The sequence below is a fragment of the Amblyomma americanum genome, chromosome 1 (genome assembly GCF_052857255.1).
Source record: "Amblyomma americanum isolate KBUSLIRL-KWMA chromosome 1, ASM5285725v1, whole genome shotgun sequence".
In the NCBI taxonomy this organism is placed as follows: Eukaryota; Metazoa; Arthropoda; class Arachnida; order Ixodida; family Ixodidae; genus Amblyomma; species Amblyomma americanum.
In genome coordinates this window covers 269,019,341-269,035,576 of record NC_135497.1, presented here as the reverse complement: position 1 = coordinate 269,035,576, position 16,236 = coordinate 269,019,341, and the positions used below count along the sequence as shown (strand labels likewise).

The 16,236-nt window shown below is 46.6% G+C and overlaps 1 protein-coding gene and 2 non-coding genes across 3 annotated transcripts in view; 1 reads left to right on the top strand and 2 right to left on the bottom strand.

Annotated features, from left to right (window-relative positions):
* LOC144115058 (sushi, von Willebrand factor type A, EGF and pentraxin domain-containing protein 1-like) overlaps nucleotides 1–16,236 on the top strand; it is a 541,580-nt gene that overhangs the window by 420,928 nt on the left and 104,416 nt on the right.
* On the bottom strand, nucleotides 14,812–14,885 carry TRNAR-UCG (transfer RNA arginine (anticodon UCG)). The gene has a single exon. It is a non-coding gene; the product is annotated as a tRNA-Arg (tRNA).
* On the bottom strand, nucleotides 15,109–15,182 carry TRNAR-CCG (transfer RNA arginine (anticodon CCG)). The gene has a single exon. It is a non-coding gene; the product is annotated as a tRNA-Arg (tRNA).

Below are 16,236 nucleotides of genomic sequence, written 5' to 3'. Positions count from 1 at the left end.
GACGGCGCTTTGCAGTGCACACCAGCAGCTGCGCGAGACGGCTGGCATGCGGACAGCACGCGCCATGCAGGCTAAAGCGACAAGGCGTATTCTGCCCTTAGGCGTGGCATGGTGAAACGCGATCCGACGCAATCCGACCTTGAAAACGTAGGGCGCAACGGGGAATGAAACCACTGGTGACAACACAGTACACAGTGTAACATGCGCTGCAGGTGTTTGCGCTCGGATGTGAACAACCGACGAACTGCAGAGAACTGGCGACGGCTTGCACTGACGTCACACTGGCCACTGCTGGGGGACCGGAACCAGAGAGAAAGCCTGCTCGTTCGTATGGTCCGCTTAGCGCCACCTCAACCGTCGAAGCCTGGTGTAAGCATGGTCCACCTTTAAGGTGCCTCTGACGTCACGTGCAAGTAATTTAATGCTTGCACGTGAACTTGGTCAGTCGTGCTGGCTTCTATGTCCGACATTCGTGAACAAAAATATTGAAAACTGAAAAACTGTAAAATACTGGTTTGTAAATATTGAACGTAATGGTCCATTCTTCCGATGTGTAGCGAAATATTTCTTTTGTAGTGTTTGTGTTTCCATAGCTCGCGTCGATGAGTTAAGGATGACATAGAAAACCAATGGGGAACACTTTTCACGATAAAACATACCCAGAAATTCCGGACAAAAGCATTTTCGAGCGGGAAAGCGTTTATGAACGCAATTTTTTTAATATAATGGAAGATTTCGCTACAACAATCAATATACCCGCAGATCACCCGACGGCAGTCTTGTTTTTAAAGAGCGTTAGATCTTATTCATCACGTTTCTCTATTTCTTGGCGTCTGCTACCACCTCCCTTCGGCGTGAGATTTCCTAAGACCGAGAAATTCAAGACGACGGCTCTATAGTAAATCTATATAGAAGCCCAATTGGTGATTTATTGGTGACGTCACTGATTTTGTGACGTCATAATTAACTAGTCACGTGACTATGTTTAATCGCTTATAACTCAGTAATTATTGAGGTCATCATAAAACGAATTAGATATTTGGAATCCTCTAGACAAGTAGAACACGTTAGACATCAGTATTAACTAATGAAGTTAATATTTATTCATGGTTGGGCTTAAATTTAATTGCTTTTAATTAACCGATGACGTCACGATCTAACTAATGGCATATTCGTAACGGGCTCGCTGAGTAGAACATGTTAGACACCAATATCGCCTAATTAGGTTAACATTTAGTTATGGTTAATCTTAACATGGCGGCCGTGACGTCAGCACTCGGCCGCTCACAATTTCATACCTCATGGCGACCGGGCACCTACCGCTTTGAGGCAAGGAAAAATGGCCCTCCAAAGAGTCGAAAAACTTTTTCGACCCAAATTGGACGAAAATATCTGACCTCAAGGCAGTAGGCGCCTGCTCGCCGTGAGGTATGGAAAAGTAGCCTAATCACGTGGTAATACATCGCGTGGACGATAGATGGCGCTACCAAACATCTAACGCTCGTTATTTCAACGTCTTCCAGACGGTGGCGGCATAATTTTTTTCTATTCATGTTTTTGCTATCGTCAAAAGCTTTCCCCATTGGTTTTCTATGGCAGTCTTCACTGTTCGATGCGATCGCTGGAATTACTTTAAAAGATTTTGCTACATATCAGACTAATGGACCATTACCTTCAATATGACTTTATGATGAACCAACTAGCCCAACAGCAAGTACTTACTTCTACAGTGTCTTACAATTTTTCAATTTTCAAAATTTTTGTCCGAGAAAGCGGGACTTGAAAAACGTTAACAGCAAAAACATGCAAGCCTGCCTACGGGGAATCTGCAGATATATTAATCGTTATTATAGTAAAAGCTCACAATATATGAAAAAATTGCGCTCATATCTTTTTCCCGTTCAAAAATGCTTTTGTATACAATTGTTTGGTATAGCTATTCTGACTCCAGGCAAAAGGACCGCTTCAGATTCACTGCCCCCGGTGATTAGCTCCACATATAGAGAAAATGGTCTTGGGGCACTGGACACAAAAGCGCACACTGTACCTTGGCTGGCTTAGTTTCCGCTCCCATCTCGTCTTGATGAAAGTAGTCCCGAGTGACGCTATACCAAGTCCTCGCCTAGTGTTTCACTATAATTGGGATCACGGAATAGAGTTTTCTGTGCAGCAGATGGCGGTTTTCAACAGCTTTCCTGCACGCTCACGCAGGTGCATGCGCACTGCACGGTTGTGCTCTGGTGCTCTGACCAAGCGACGCGTGTTTCTCCGTACATACGCAATGCGGCCCTCGCTGAGCACATGATCGCAGCGTGCCAATGATCCGAGGCTGACGAGATGCAGTAATTTCTGGCGTTGATGGTCGACTGAGCCGCTTGCGAGGTTGCAGCTACTCCAGTTGAACGTTAACTTTTGTCGTACTTAGTATACTTGAGTTTTACTGCGAAGTGCGTATTCCCGCCTGCCCATTACTGCGCACTCAGTAATCTTTTTTTTTTTTTTTACTAGGCGGTGGCATCGCTATCTTACGGCTGAGTACCCGCGGCGGCGACGCATACTTTTCTATAGACCCAAGTTCTACCTCATTTTAATTTAGCGCATAACCTGCCCTTTAAAGGGATACTAATTAAAGGTGAACACTCAGACTAGACGGATAGGTTGGCGTCATTTGATAGCAAATATGTCATTTTTACCGGAAAGAAAGCTTTTGTGAGCCAAAAAATTGTAAAAGCAAGGTCCACGTGGCGCCGCCACGCACAGTACAACATACGGCTGGTGACGTATTTATGCGCTTTTTCTCGAGAAGCGCCATTTCGCTGTCCGTCAGCAATTACCGCCGAAGTACGAGGAAAGCATCGCAAAGAGCGTAGCCAAGAATGCGAAGAGTATCGTAATTAAAACAGCGCGAAACAGAGGACGGATACAAAGGCTAGACGCAAAATCGAGCACTGAATCTTTCGCCTCGAATTCTGTGCGCTCGAGCTGCGTGTGGCCGTTGTGTGCAGCAAGTTCAGAATCGAAAGCTCTCAACGGCATTCACGCTGTGTGCGCTTGCTACGCGGCTGGTGAAGCGGTTTTGTTCTCACTTCAGCCGTCGAATAGGCTACTTTGTGCAGGCTGCGGGCGCTGTGAAACTGCAATTCCTTAGTACGTGCTCATGCAGACACGCGCATGCATGCACATCGTCAACGTGCGAAATGCAATGCGAACGCATGGTCGTCCATGTCTTCAGCGGATAGGCGGATGTGCTTTTAGATGTGCTGGAATATAGCTGAGAAGTATCACATGCGTGCACCATCACCTCTCGTTTGGGTCATTACAGAAAGCAAGCTTCCCAGCGTGGGTCATCATGCACGCCGTACGTGAGGTGCCGGCACGCATGCAGGATTTAGCAACAGCGGTGGCCCAGCGGTTATGGCGCTCGGCTGCTGACCCGAAAGACGCGGGCTGGATCCCGGCCGCGGCGGTCGTATTTCGATGGAGGCGAAATGCTAGAAGCCCGTGTACTGTGCGATGTCAGTGAATGTTGAAGAACCCCAGGTGTTCGAAATTATCCGAAGCCTTCTACTATGGCGTCCTTCATAGCTTGAGTCTCTTTGGACGTTCAATCCCATAAAAGCAAAAAAAAAAACGCCGGGTTTTAGCGCCTTTCATTTGAGTGCTCGTTCTCTACAGCGAGAGAGAGAGAGAACAACTTTATTTGCCACTTGACGGTTGAGAGTTAGGGCAGGTGGGCTGAGTGTGGCCCCCAGGTGGGGGCGACGTCTTGAGCCCACGAGACGAGTGCGAGTGGTGTTTTCTTGTCTGGTCTTGCAAGAAGTTGGATCCAACCCTCCAAGGAGGGAGCTGGCAGTAATGTTTGTGGGGGCGGGTTGCCCTCGCATCCCCAGAGGATGTACAGTCGGGGACAAAAGTCTGGAGACCACGTGTTCGTGAAACGAAGGCGATAGTTCTATTATTAGCCAGCGGCTGGGGACCGCACTTGTGGAGATGAAAGAATAAAAGTTTGACATTCACCTCCACAAGTGTGGTCTCCAGCGGCCGGCTAATAGCAGAGCTATTGGCTTGAGGAACATGCGGTCTCCAGACTTTTGTCCCCAACTGTACGTGTGCCTGAGTGGCAAACACTCCGTGGTCGCAGTTAGGACAGACGGGGTTGTATTCCCCGCTAGTGATGAGGTATAATCTAGATGACTGAGAATCGAATTGGCCTGCAGTCTGCGAAGCATGGTGGCTTGCGCTCGGTCGAGGTCGGGGTGGGGATGTGGGTACACGCGTCTTGTCTCCTTGTAGAAGTTGGTGATTTCCGCATAGAATCTCGTCGAGAGCATCCGGGTTCGAGGAGCCGGCTGTCCGGTTGGTTAGGCCTAGGGCAAAACGGCCGACCCCTTCATTCCCAGAGTTCCCCGCGTGCGCAGGTACCCACACTAAGCTTACGGTGAGGCTGTAGCATACAGATATCATGTGCAGCTAAATTGGTATTAACGGTACACGCGCTTCCACGAAAAAACATTCAACCAGCTTATACAGGGTGTCCAGGCTAACTTTACCCAAGGGTTAAAAAATAAGACAATTGAGGTAGGTCAGGGAAACGACTTACATACAGCTACCATCCGGCTTGCGCATCTACGCAATTTTTGTATTGCTATTAATTAAGTAGTGATTAAAATATTTTTTCTAAATGTGTAAATATTGACTTAATACAGCAGATGTGAATAGCAAAGTTGGAGAGCACTTCAGAAACCCCTATTCCATTTATTTGCGCTAAAGAAAGCCTCACGTGTATCTTTTACCGAGCTCCAAAGTAAGCCCGCGAAATACAACAAAAAAAATCACGTGACTAGCGCATTTGCGCGCCATGATTGTGCTGCTCTCAATCCTGGCTTGAGTGGGCGAAATCAGCTGCTGGCAAGGAGCGACGACCCCATTGCTCCGGCAGGCCGATATGTAGACGGTGGTTGTACCGTCACTCTTGCAGACTGGCTCGCGCGGGCCAACGTTGGCGCGGGCGTCGCAACCACCGTCGACATATCGGCCTGCCGGAGCAATGGGGTCGTCGCGCCTTACCAGCAGCTGATTTCGCCCACTCAAACCAGGATTGAGAGCAGCACAATCGTGGCTTGCGAATGCGCTAGTCACGTGATTTTTTTTGTATTTCGCGGGCTTTCTTTGGAGCTCGGGAAAAAGGTACACGTGAGGCTTTGTTTATCGCAAATAAATATAATGGGGGTTTTTGAAGGTGCCCTCCAACTTTGCTATTCACATCTGGGGCCAGATTACGTAATTGTCAATTAGGAAAATTGTCAAAAACTTGTCACAAAGGTTTCAATAAGCCTGGCTCCTATTGGTCGGTCGTGGCAGGCGGCCATATTGCTTTTTTGCGTCATGGGTGGCTGCAGATGACGTCACGGATGTGGCAGAAGTGGTGACGTTGCACACCTAATTATGCAGCCGCTAATTGACAGTTTTTTGTCACAGTTTCGAGGCCGTCAATTTGACCGTTGCGTTTGTGACAGAAAATGGCGGCGGTCTACGCGGCCATACGACTGAGGCGGCTGCGCTGGCGCGAGCAACGGCGAAGGAGGGCGCACGAAGACGCGTTTGACTTGCCGGACGAGCTGTTTCGACGCCTTTTTCGACTGGAGAAGCAGACTGTGGAGTGGCTATGCGACGAAGTCGCCGATGAACTGGGAGGAAATTTGCTTGCCAGCACGCTGTTGGTGCGGCGGCTCTTTGCACTGCGGTTCTTTGCTACCAGAGGCTTTCAAGCTGCCGTTGGTAGCGAGGCGCACGTCGGCATCGCACAACCGACGGTGAGCAAATGCGTGCGGCAGGTGCTGGAGGCTATCTGCTAACTTAGCGCGCAGAAGGGGTGGGTTCCCGCGGTCACCTCTGTGCCACAGATATATAAATAAAATACGCTTATGCTGGCAAAGCACTTTATTTTTCCCAGCAAATCGCACTTCCCAGCAAATCGCACTTGTTGAAGTCTGTGTTGTTCGGTTCTTTCAATCGATGGCAAAAATGCCAAAAGGTGAGGTGTTGCTGTGTGTGATGTGTGGTTGCTTGTTTCTTTTCTCTTGGGAAACAAAAGACGACCACAAAGTGCAACTTGCCTGGAAAAATGAAGCACTTTGGCAGCATAAGCGTGTTTTATTTATATGCAGCTGTAGCACAGACGTGACCTCGGGAACCCATCCCTTCTGCGCGCTAACTTTGCAGATTGCCTCCAACACCTGCCGCACGCATTTGCTTACCATCGGTTATGCAATGCCGACATACGCCTCGTTACCAACGCCAGGTAGAAAGCCGCCCATGGCAAATAACCGCAGGGCACATAGCACTTGCCGCCGCCGCACCGACAACGCGCTCGCGCCTCAGCCACTCCACAGTCTGCATCTCCATTCGGAAAAGGCGTCGAAACAGCTCATCCGGCAAGCCAAACGCGTCTGCGTGCACCCTCCATCGCCGTTGCTCGCGCCGGCGCCCGTTTCACATGCTGCGAATTTCACCGTACGGCACTGCGAATTCGTTCGGTCTGCGGCTGGAAAGGTCCGCCGCTCTTCCCGCAGACGGCTTGCGAACGATTTCCGCCCGGTTGGAGTTCGTTCGCAGCGTCGGCGCGTTCGCTCTGCGACTGACCAATAGCGCCAATAGGGAGCACCCACTGCTTGGCTCCCCGTCAGGCCTGGCTTTGGCCAGACTTGGCTTTCGCCATCGTGTACTTTTTGAATAATTAAGAACTGTTTACTTTGATAAAAAGACACGAAATAAATAAATAAATAAATTCTTTATTTCACTCATGAAGTGAGGGAGTGCGGGAAAAAAAGCTGAAAATTCAGCTTGACTAGTTCCCAGCTCCCCAGATTACAAAAAATTCAAGAAACAAAAGAGAGGACAAGGGAAAAAAATAAAATAATGGCAGAGCGGCATAATAACAACACAAATCAAAATACAGAAATGCCTTGTTTACAAAGTCAGATCGGCTTGTACAAGGAAAATAAACAAAACAATTCTAATTGAACTGTATGATACACCGGTGATAAGCGAAAGTACATGCCGGAAAAAGCCCGAAAAAACAAGAACGTTACATAAGTAAAGGAAAGAGACGGAGAAAACAATGCGCATGAACAGAAAAGCGTTGCTCAAGGAAAGGTACAGCGTACATATGCAAAATGCTAGAAATACCCCATCATATGAAGGAATTGTTTTCTATGAACAGTAATTTCAGTTCTCTTTTTGAAGTTAACTCGGGAATGATGCCGTTTCTGTAACAGATATTTAACAAGTGTGGTAGCAATCTGTTTATCATTTGTCGTCCATAATCTGTCCTGCACGTTTTTACTAACCAAGGCTGTGTGCTTCTATACTCATAAGCTAGTGTCCTTTTACAAAGAGATGCCAACAGTAATAGACAATGAGTGTTGTTTTTTATTTCAGTCCTATAACGCGAACACAAGCCGTGCGAGTATAGGCTGTCTATTTTCATTATGCAATATTTCGAGAACAAAAGGTGGGAAGGGTGACTTCTGGGGACGTTTTCAATGTTTCTTAACATTTTTTTCTGCAAAGTCAGAATTTTTTGCAAATTTCCTTTGGTTGTATTCCCCCAGACTAGTTGGCAATAGTTTAAGTGTGAGTGGAATAGTGCATTGTACAATAAAAGTTTAACCTTTGGAGGTAGAGTATATCTGTTTGCGTACGTTACTCCCACGATGCAAGACAGTTTTGAGATAACGTGGCTCACGTGATTGTCCCACGTCATATTTTCGGTGAAATATACTCCAAGTATTTTGAATGTGTTTACTATCTCTATCTTTGTGTTGTTCAACTTAATGTCTCTGTCTATGCTAATAATTTTGTTTTTCGCACGGTATAGGACAGCCTTCGTTTTACTAACGTTTATTTTTAATTGGTTCAGTTGGGCCCATATGTCTAATTTCTGAAGAGTTTTGTTCGCTCTAGTGATGACCTCATCTGCGCTAGCTGCAGTGAACAACAGTGTCACATCATCCGCGTAAATGACAAATTTCACCGTGGGATCGATGCTTATGATGTCATTTAAGTACAAATTAAAAAGAAACGGGCCAAGAATACTCCCCTGAGGCACACCTGCAGAAATGGGCAATACATGGGACGAGTAGCCATTTAAATATACGTACTGGTTTCGATCATTTAGGTAGGATGTCAAAAGCGATAGCACAGTTCCACGGAAGCCGTACATTTCAAGTTTTTTCAGTAGGATAGAGTGATTTAAGTAATCAAAAGCTTTTGTGAAATCGACGTATACCCCAAGGGCTACTTCTTTGTTTTCGAGAGATTCTAGAACAAATTCCTTTTGCTCCAGCAGTGCCATTTCTGTTGATCTGTGTTTTCTGAAGCCGTATTGCGCGTCGTGAAGAATATTGCATTGTTCACTAAAATTTGTTATTCTAGAGAGAATCATTTTTTCAAATCCTTTAGAAAAAACTGGAAGTATTGACACGGGTCTAAAGTTTGTAAATTCATTCTTACTTCCTTTCTTGTGCAGTACACTCACTTTGGCAAGCTGCATTTGCTTCGGAAATAGTCCTTGAGATAAACAAAGGTTATATATTTGAGTTAAGCACCCTGCTATGTCTTCTATCACATACTTTACTGGTTTTATTACAATGTCGTCTGCGTCAGCACTTTTACTGTTATTTAAGCCCATGAAAACCGATATCACCTCTGACTCTGATATTGGCGTTAAGAACATAGATTTCTCGTTTCGAGTATTAAGAGTATTTGAATCGACGAAATTACTAGTTATAGCTGTAAAGTGGCTGTTAAATGCATTAGCTAAGTCAATGCCTGTCAATTCCTTACCCCCATTCTGAATTGTTGTTATTGGGCTTGAACCTGAAGACCTGCCCAGAAGTGCATTCAGTTTCCTCCATAATTCATCTGACTTATTCATAGAGGAAAACTTGTCACAAAAATATTTATCGCGCGCTCTCCGTATTTCCGTCGTCAGTTTATTTCGAAACACTTTAAACGCTTTAAATATGTCAGGGTCTCGTGTTTTTTCAAACTTTTTGTAAAGCTTGTCCTTTTTACGAATTTTCTTCAGCAATTCAGGTGTAATCCATGGCTTCCTAATGTTCTTAGGTTTCTCTGCATGTTTATAAGGAAAACACTTGTTGTATATACGTAAAAAGGCCGTTAAAAACAAAGCGTAAGCCCTTTCGGCAGCTGTTTCATTGAGAACGTCACTCCAATCATGACTTTTAACTTCCTCTTTGAAAGTGTTCAGTTTTTTTGTCGAAATATCCCGAAATAATTTAGTTGTCACTTTTCTATTAGGAAATTTACTTTTCGGAATGCACATAAAAGTGGCGCGGTGGTCACTGATATCTGTATTTATTACACCTGCGTTCAGGACAGGCATGTGCGTATTGGTTATAAATAGGTCAAGTAGTGATTCAGACTGCAGTGTAACACGTGTAGGATTGAAAATTACGTTCTGAACAGCGAAGGAATTTAATAGATTTTCAAATTCAATTTTCGTGGGGTTGTCTACAAGGAAGTTGATATTGAAATCACCACCTAAAATGACATCGTATTTGTTTTCGCTTATAAAAGATAAGAAAAAGTCGAGAAAGGAAAAAAAGGATTTTAAGTTTCCGCTTGGGGGGCGATAGATAACTGCCACAACCTTCCTTTCGATAACAAGAGACAGGACTTCATAATCAGGATGGACAAAAGAAAATTCATGCAACACTTCAGATTGAAAATGTTTTTTTACCATCAATAGTACGCCACCACCGCGACTGTTCGTGCGATTGATAAAGTGTGAGTCATACAAAGGAAGCTTGAATACATTGTTATGTTCAGTATACCAAGTTTCGGTCAGCATGACCGTATCAAAATCAAAGCCTAACTGCGTAAAAAGCAACTCGAGATCGGCTGTCTTAGCCACCGCTGAACGAGCATTTAAATGAAATACACTAAATGATTGCGGGTTCTGAGATCCGCAAACATTCAGAAATTCACTTGGCATTACACAATCAGAAGTGTCCAACGCCATGTGCAATGAAGGAATTGCACCTTGACGCTGTCACTGACAAAACTGAAACTGAAAAAGACTAACGAAAAAGGAACACGTAATAAAGCTAAGCAGCTTTATCCAAATCTGCCGTACACGCAACATGAATTGCATTCGCCCCGTCTCGCTGTCTGACAAAAATTTTCCCATTTCTGTGCCAAACGTACTTGAAGTTGTTGTTTTTTGCCCAGTTTTTTGCGTCCCTAAGCAACTCCTTGTTCCTTTTTGTCAAGTTCTCGAGCATAAAGCAGTTTGTTTTCATTTGGTTCAGTTCTGCCCTCTTGCTCAAGAACAGATCTTTGTGTGATTGTCTTGAAAACCGGACAAGAATCGCTGGGACCTTATCTTTAGCTGCTGGCAATCGATGCACAGCGGCCACATCGCTCACAGTCAGCGCGGGCAGGCTCACCTTGCTCGTAACAGCGTTAACCTTCGACAACAGGTCTTCATTTTTACTTTCTGAAATTCCATGGAATTCGAGGTTTAATTTCCTGCTCTGCCACTCAAGGTCATTAATATCCTTCATTATCTGTTCAGAGTCAAGCAAGGGTTCCCTGCTTTCTATAGCGTCAACCCGTTTCTTTAACTCGGCTATGTCCTTATCTTGGCGGGTAATGTGCTGAAGAATTGTGTCATACTGATCTGACATTGTTTGTACCGACTGCTCAATGTTCTCCACCGTGCACTTCAATGTCATAAGCTGTTCCAGTTTGTCATTTATGCTCATGAACAAGCTGGCATAATCAGTTTCCTGCTCCGTGTTCGACCTGCCACTTTGGCTGCCCCTTGCGCCTGCATGCCGACATGTTGGACAGCGCCACGCCTTACGCCATGCTTCACCCTTTGACCTGAACGTTGATTCAGCAACTCCTGAGCACTTTCCGAAGTGATACATATAAGTGCAATCCACACATGGAAAGCCCTCGTCATCTGGGCAATCGTCATTACAGGCCGAACACACCTCCGCAGGCATGGCAGCATACAAGCACAATTTCACACACGCGTATTTAGCCGCGAACTACGAGAGAAACAGATCAAATTACAACGACAGATCATCAGCAGCAGCAGCAGTAGCAGCAGCAAGGGTAACGAAGAAAGGTAAGAATAATACAGAGGAATTTTCGACCAACCTGCAAAAATGCAGTAGAACAGCGTTCACAGTTGGTCGACTTGGCTGCTGCCGCCGCTGCTGCCAAATAGCTCAGCCGAGGGTGGTTCCGTCCTTCTTATACGCTTGACAGCGACATGCTTGGTCACGTTGACGTCACGATGCTCCGAGAGATGTTGCGCAGCTGCAGGCAGGGCGTCGGCCGGTACCGTCAAGATTTGCCGTTTCCTCTCTTGAATCAAGGTGCGGTAGCTGATCACACGAACATCGATGTACACATCTGTCGGCCCTGCAAAAATGCAGTAGAACAGCGTTCACAGTTGGTCGACTTGGCTGCTGCCGCCGCTGCTGCCAAATAGCTCAGCCGAGGGTGGTTCCGTCCTTCTTATACGCTTGACAGCGACATGCTTGGTCACGTTGACGTCACGATGCTCCGAGAGATGTTGCGCAGCTGCAGGCAGGGCGTCGGCCGGTACCGTCAAGATTTGCCGTTTCCTCTCTTGAATCAAGGTGCGGTAGCTGATCACACGAACATCGATGTACACATCTGTCGGCCCTGCAAAAATGCAGTAGAACAGCGTTCACAGTTGGTCGACTTGGCTGCTGCCGCCGCTGCTGCCAAATGTTATCTTGTATCTAAAAGTGCGCATGAATACAACAGCATAAACACCATTCCATTTTGTATTACTGCCGCGTTTATTCACAGGTTGGATAAGCAGATATCTAGCAACCCTGTTGTCACAACCACGGTGTAAGAATAGAAAGGTGTCTCAACGAGCACTCTGCAGGTGGCGTAGAACCCCTCGCAGTTCTCGGCTCTCGGCCAGATGGCGCCACACAACTGCGGCACCTTTTGAAGTTAGAAACAGCGAAGTAAATTGGGCAGGAATAGACGTTAGCAAGGAAATGTTGGAATATTGTGGAAATATAGATTGAGAGGCAATGAGAACAACTAGTTTAAATACTAAGCTTAGCCAAGGTGAGTAGATAACACGAAAATAAGACGCATATTTTCCGATAATTCTCTGTGTTTACCAGTCGTTCTCGTGGCCTTCAGGTTATTTAGAGTACGTGTGCGAAACGTTGGGACTTCCATCAATTCGCTTGCCACCAGACCGATAAAAAGTGGGTGCCTGTATTGATGGGTCATCCGTAATTCATCAACCCGCCAAACCGAAAAGCATTCAGGGGATTTAGTCCTACACGGCGTGCAGAATGAGCATGCGGACCGCGGTGAGCGATCTGAGCATATCCTGATAGCTGCTATTTTCTGTACTACAGACAATAAATAAATAAAACTTGAAATTTCTGGCATAGTGTGAAAATATCGCAAGCACGCCAAAAGAGCTCAGGTCGGACTTTGAATCAGTCCGCAAGCTATATACTGAAACTGCATAATAATATTGCAATCGTAACGTCATTCGGCATTTCTAGCTTTATGGTCAAAGAAAGTAAGGCACTCTAAAATCGGTGTCACTCATGAGCGAAAGAGCACATGTACGACCTACACGACGTATGCAACACGGAAATTAGACCTCGCTTTTCTCGCTAAAATCCCCACCTTTCCACGCTGCAATCAAGAATACACTTAGGAAAGCTTTGAGTTCCCTCAGTGTCTGCGTACTGTTGCCCATTTATTTTTTTCTTTGTTTTGCAGTACTGACGCATCCTCATTGACACATAGTAGCTAGTATAAAAACTGAGCCATATTTGTCTCCAAGGGAAGGAAAAACGGTAGCTTTCGTCAGCGCACTACGATGTATCTCCTCTGAAGCAATGTAACTCGCGAGTCAGCCATCAAAAAGAGATTTTAAAAAAAAAGTGAGCAGCAAATAGGAGTAAAAAATAATTAGGATAAAAAAATGACTCCGAACGCACAGCGACTCCGGCTTCCCCGCAGCGCTCCTGCGCCATGCGCTGCAGCAACCCACCCGCACAAAACTATATGAATAGCTCGGCTGAGTGACGTCTACGACCCTTGTCAACACGACTGGAGAAGACGAAATTGGCGGTGTTGTCAAGTGGTAAACTTTGATGCGCTCAGCTTTCGAAAAGTATACGCTTAATTCTGACACCATCTATAGTTCGAGTCGACGGCAGCACCAAGAGCTAGACGGTAAAATGTTCGGCGACACTTCAAACAAGTAGTTGAAGCCGCGCGACGTGGTGTCCGAGGAGGATGATTCCTGCGTGCCCTCCTCTGTAGACGGGTCTTGATTCGCCGCATCCTCTTGAGGACCGTCGAGTGGCTCGAGCGTGAAGAACACGGCGTTTAATTGGCACCGGAATATCGTGCCTCTCAGCAGGCATTTTCCGCTCCTTCCTGACTTTCGACAGGTGTGCAGAGCAGTCAGCGAACCTTGTTGGCACCGCGTCTTTCGCAAGACACGCTCGCCGCGGTCTACGTACGAGAGCATGGCTTCCCACGTTTTCGACACGAGATGAGGCTCGAAGTGCTTCTCACATAAATAGTCTGAAGGCTGCAGCAAACAGTCCTTACGTGGGATGGCATTTCTCCACAGCTTCGTCCTTTGGTGCCGAAAACAGCGACAACTAACTTTTCTTTGCACGGCTTGTAGCTAGCTTTCGTGCATCGCGGAGCAAAGCAATTTCGTCCCATTGTCGGAAGCACAGAAGCACCGGCGACAGCACCGTACACCACCAGAATCAAAATAGAGTCAAGTCTCAGTCAAAGAACAACAATAAAAAATTTCGTTTCTAAATTTATTGCCCCACAGCATCAATGATGGGTGAAGGTGTGATGAATGATGTAGTACAGATTAAATGAATGGAAAAAGGTTATAGGACTTCATCAAATCCGCTAACCTTTTTCCATCCATTTAATCTCTACTACATCATTCATCACACCTTCACCCATCATTGATGCCCTGGGGCAATAAATTTCGCTTAAAAAAAGAACAACAATACATACCGAATTGGAAGTCCGTGCCGAAGAAAACTTCCGTTCAACGGCGCGTCCACTGCAAGCAGACGACGACGACACAAACGGCGGGAGTGCCCGCTGTTGTGTGCCGACATCTGTCCGCAGGCAGCGAAACAGCGAGACTCTTCGCGCAACGTTTGGAGCACAGGACAAGCGGCGCCGTTGGTACACCTTTCTATTCTTGCACCGTGGTCACAACCGAATGAATTCGCAGGTGCTGCGTTGCGTGTGAAATGACTGGGCGGCAACGCATTGCGGCGGCACCGAATTCGCAGTGTCGGTGCGGCAAAATTCGCGGCATGTGAAACGGGCCCGAGTCGTATCGCCGCGTACACCGCCGCCATTTTCTGTCACAAACACAAGTGTCTAACTGACCGCCTCGAGGCGATCACAAAAAAACTGTCAATTTGCGCCTGCATAAACAGGTGTGCAACGTCTCACTTCTGCCACCTCCGTGATGTAATTTGCAGCCACCCATGACGTAAGAAAGGAATAAACCGGCCACGAGCGAGGCTAATTGATCTGTTTTTGACAAGTTTTTGATTTCATCGTTCCGTAATACGGCCCCAGATTGTGCTGCCGAAGAACACTAAGTATAAACATGAAAAAAAAAGTCCGTCCGCGACGGGACTCGAACCCGCAATCTTCTGATCCGAAGTCAGACGCCCTATCCAATTAATGAAAAAAAAAGTCCGTCCGCGACGGGACTCGAACCCGCAATCTTCTGATCCGAAGTCAGACGCCCTATCCAATTAGGCCACGCGGACATGTCGTAATACTGAATACAGCAGCTATTTAAGCACAAATTGATTTGTTTCTTTATTTGATGGTTACGTAATACGACCCCAAATTGTGCTGCCGAAGAACCCTAAATATATGCACCATGAAAAAAAGAAAAATTCGACCGCGACGGGACTCGAACCCGCAACCGCCTGATCCGGAGTCAGGCGCCTTATCCACTTATAAGGCACCATGAAAAAAAGAAAAATTCGACCGCGACGGGACTCGAACCCGCAACCGCCTGATCCGGAGTCAGGCGCCTTATCCACTTAGGCCACGCGGCCATGACGTAATGTTGGACGTTATTAATTATTTCAGCAATAGAAACGCAGTTGCTGTGAAGCTGATGCTGTTATATATTGTTAAAGGTGTGTCCTTGGCATGTATGCTTAACAAAAATGTATTCAACCGGTTATTCTTCCGGTTAACCGGTTAAACTCCCTATCTTTACTCTTCCTCCTTTTGCTGCTCCTTATTGATGCCGATGCTAGCACGTCACCGGAATATGACCCGTCAACATTGTGAAATGTTGAAAATAAATGTGAATTGAACTGAATTGCTTCTAAAATTTAAAAAAATTGACTTGCACTGTGACTTAGTGCTGTGGGTGTTTATCATGATAGTGGTTTTAATAGGAAAGCGGCCGAAAAGTGTATGCGTTTCCCGACACGGCAGAGGACCGACCGCCGTGACGCCAAGTTGCCTTCATGCATTTCGATTGTCTTCGAAGCTCCATTAGGTTGGATCAGGGATTCTGACCCTCATGCTCACTGTGGGGGATGAGCGCATACGGGCTTGTAACGCGATGCAAAGGTCTCCTCGATTTGGCTGCACTTTCTGCACCAGTTCAGGAAGTGCGGCACTCTCGCCCTCGATATGACAGTGCAGCTAGTGCCACCTGCACTTCGGCACTCGATTTGGCCGCGTGCTGCACGAGTTCTTCTGCACTGCTGCACTAGCCTCACGGCGAGTTCTCGTGCAAGTAGTGCAAGGTGCTTGTCGCGCTCCTAGCAGACGGCTCCGCGGCCATGCTTGTTTTGTGAGCGGCGTTGAGACCATGCTTGAGAGGGCCGCGTACCCGTGAAAGACGCGGCATCTGCGCCGGGCCCTCACCAAACAGCTGAAATGACAGTGCGCGTATACGTGTGTGTATGCGCGCGTGTGTGCGCGTGTCTGTGTACACGCGTAAGCGACTGGCTGGCATGGCGCACATACGTAAGTACGTACTGCGTATGAGTTCGCATCTTTCTGTCCAGCCTCGCACGTAGCTTACACCATTTCTCTTTTGTGTGCAATTATTATTATAAACGCAGCACGATGGAGCGCTTCCATAAGAGG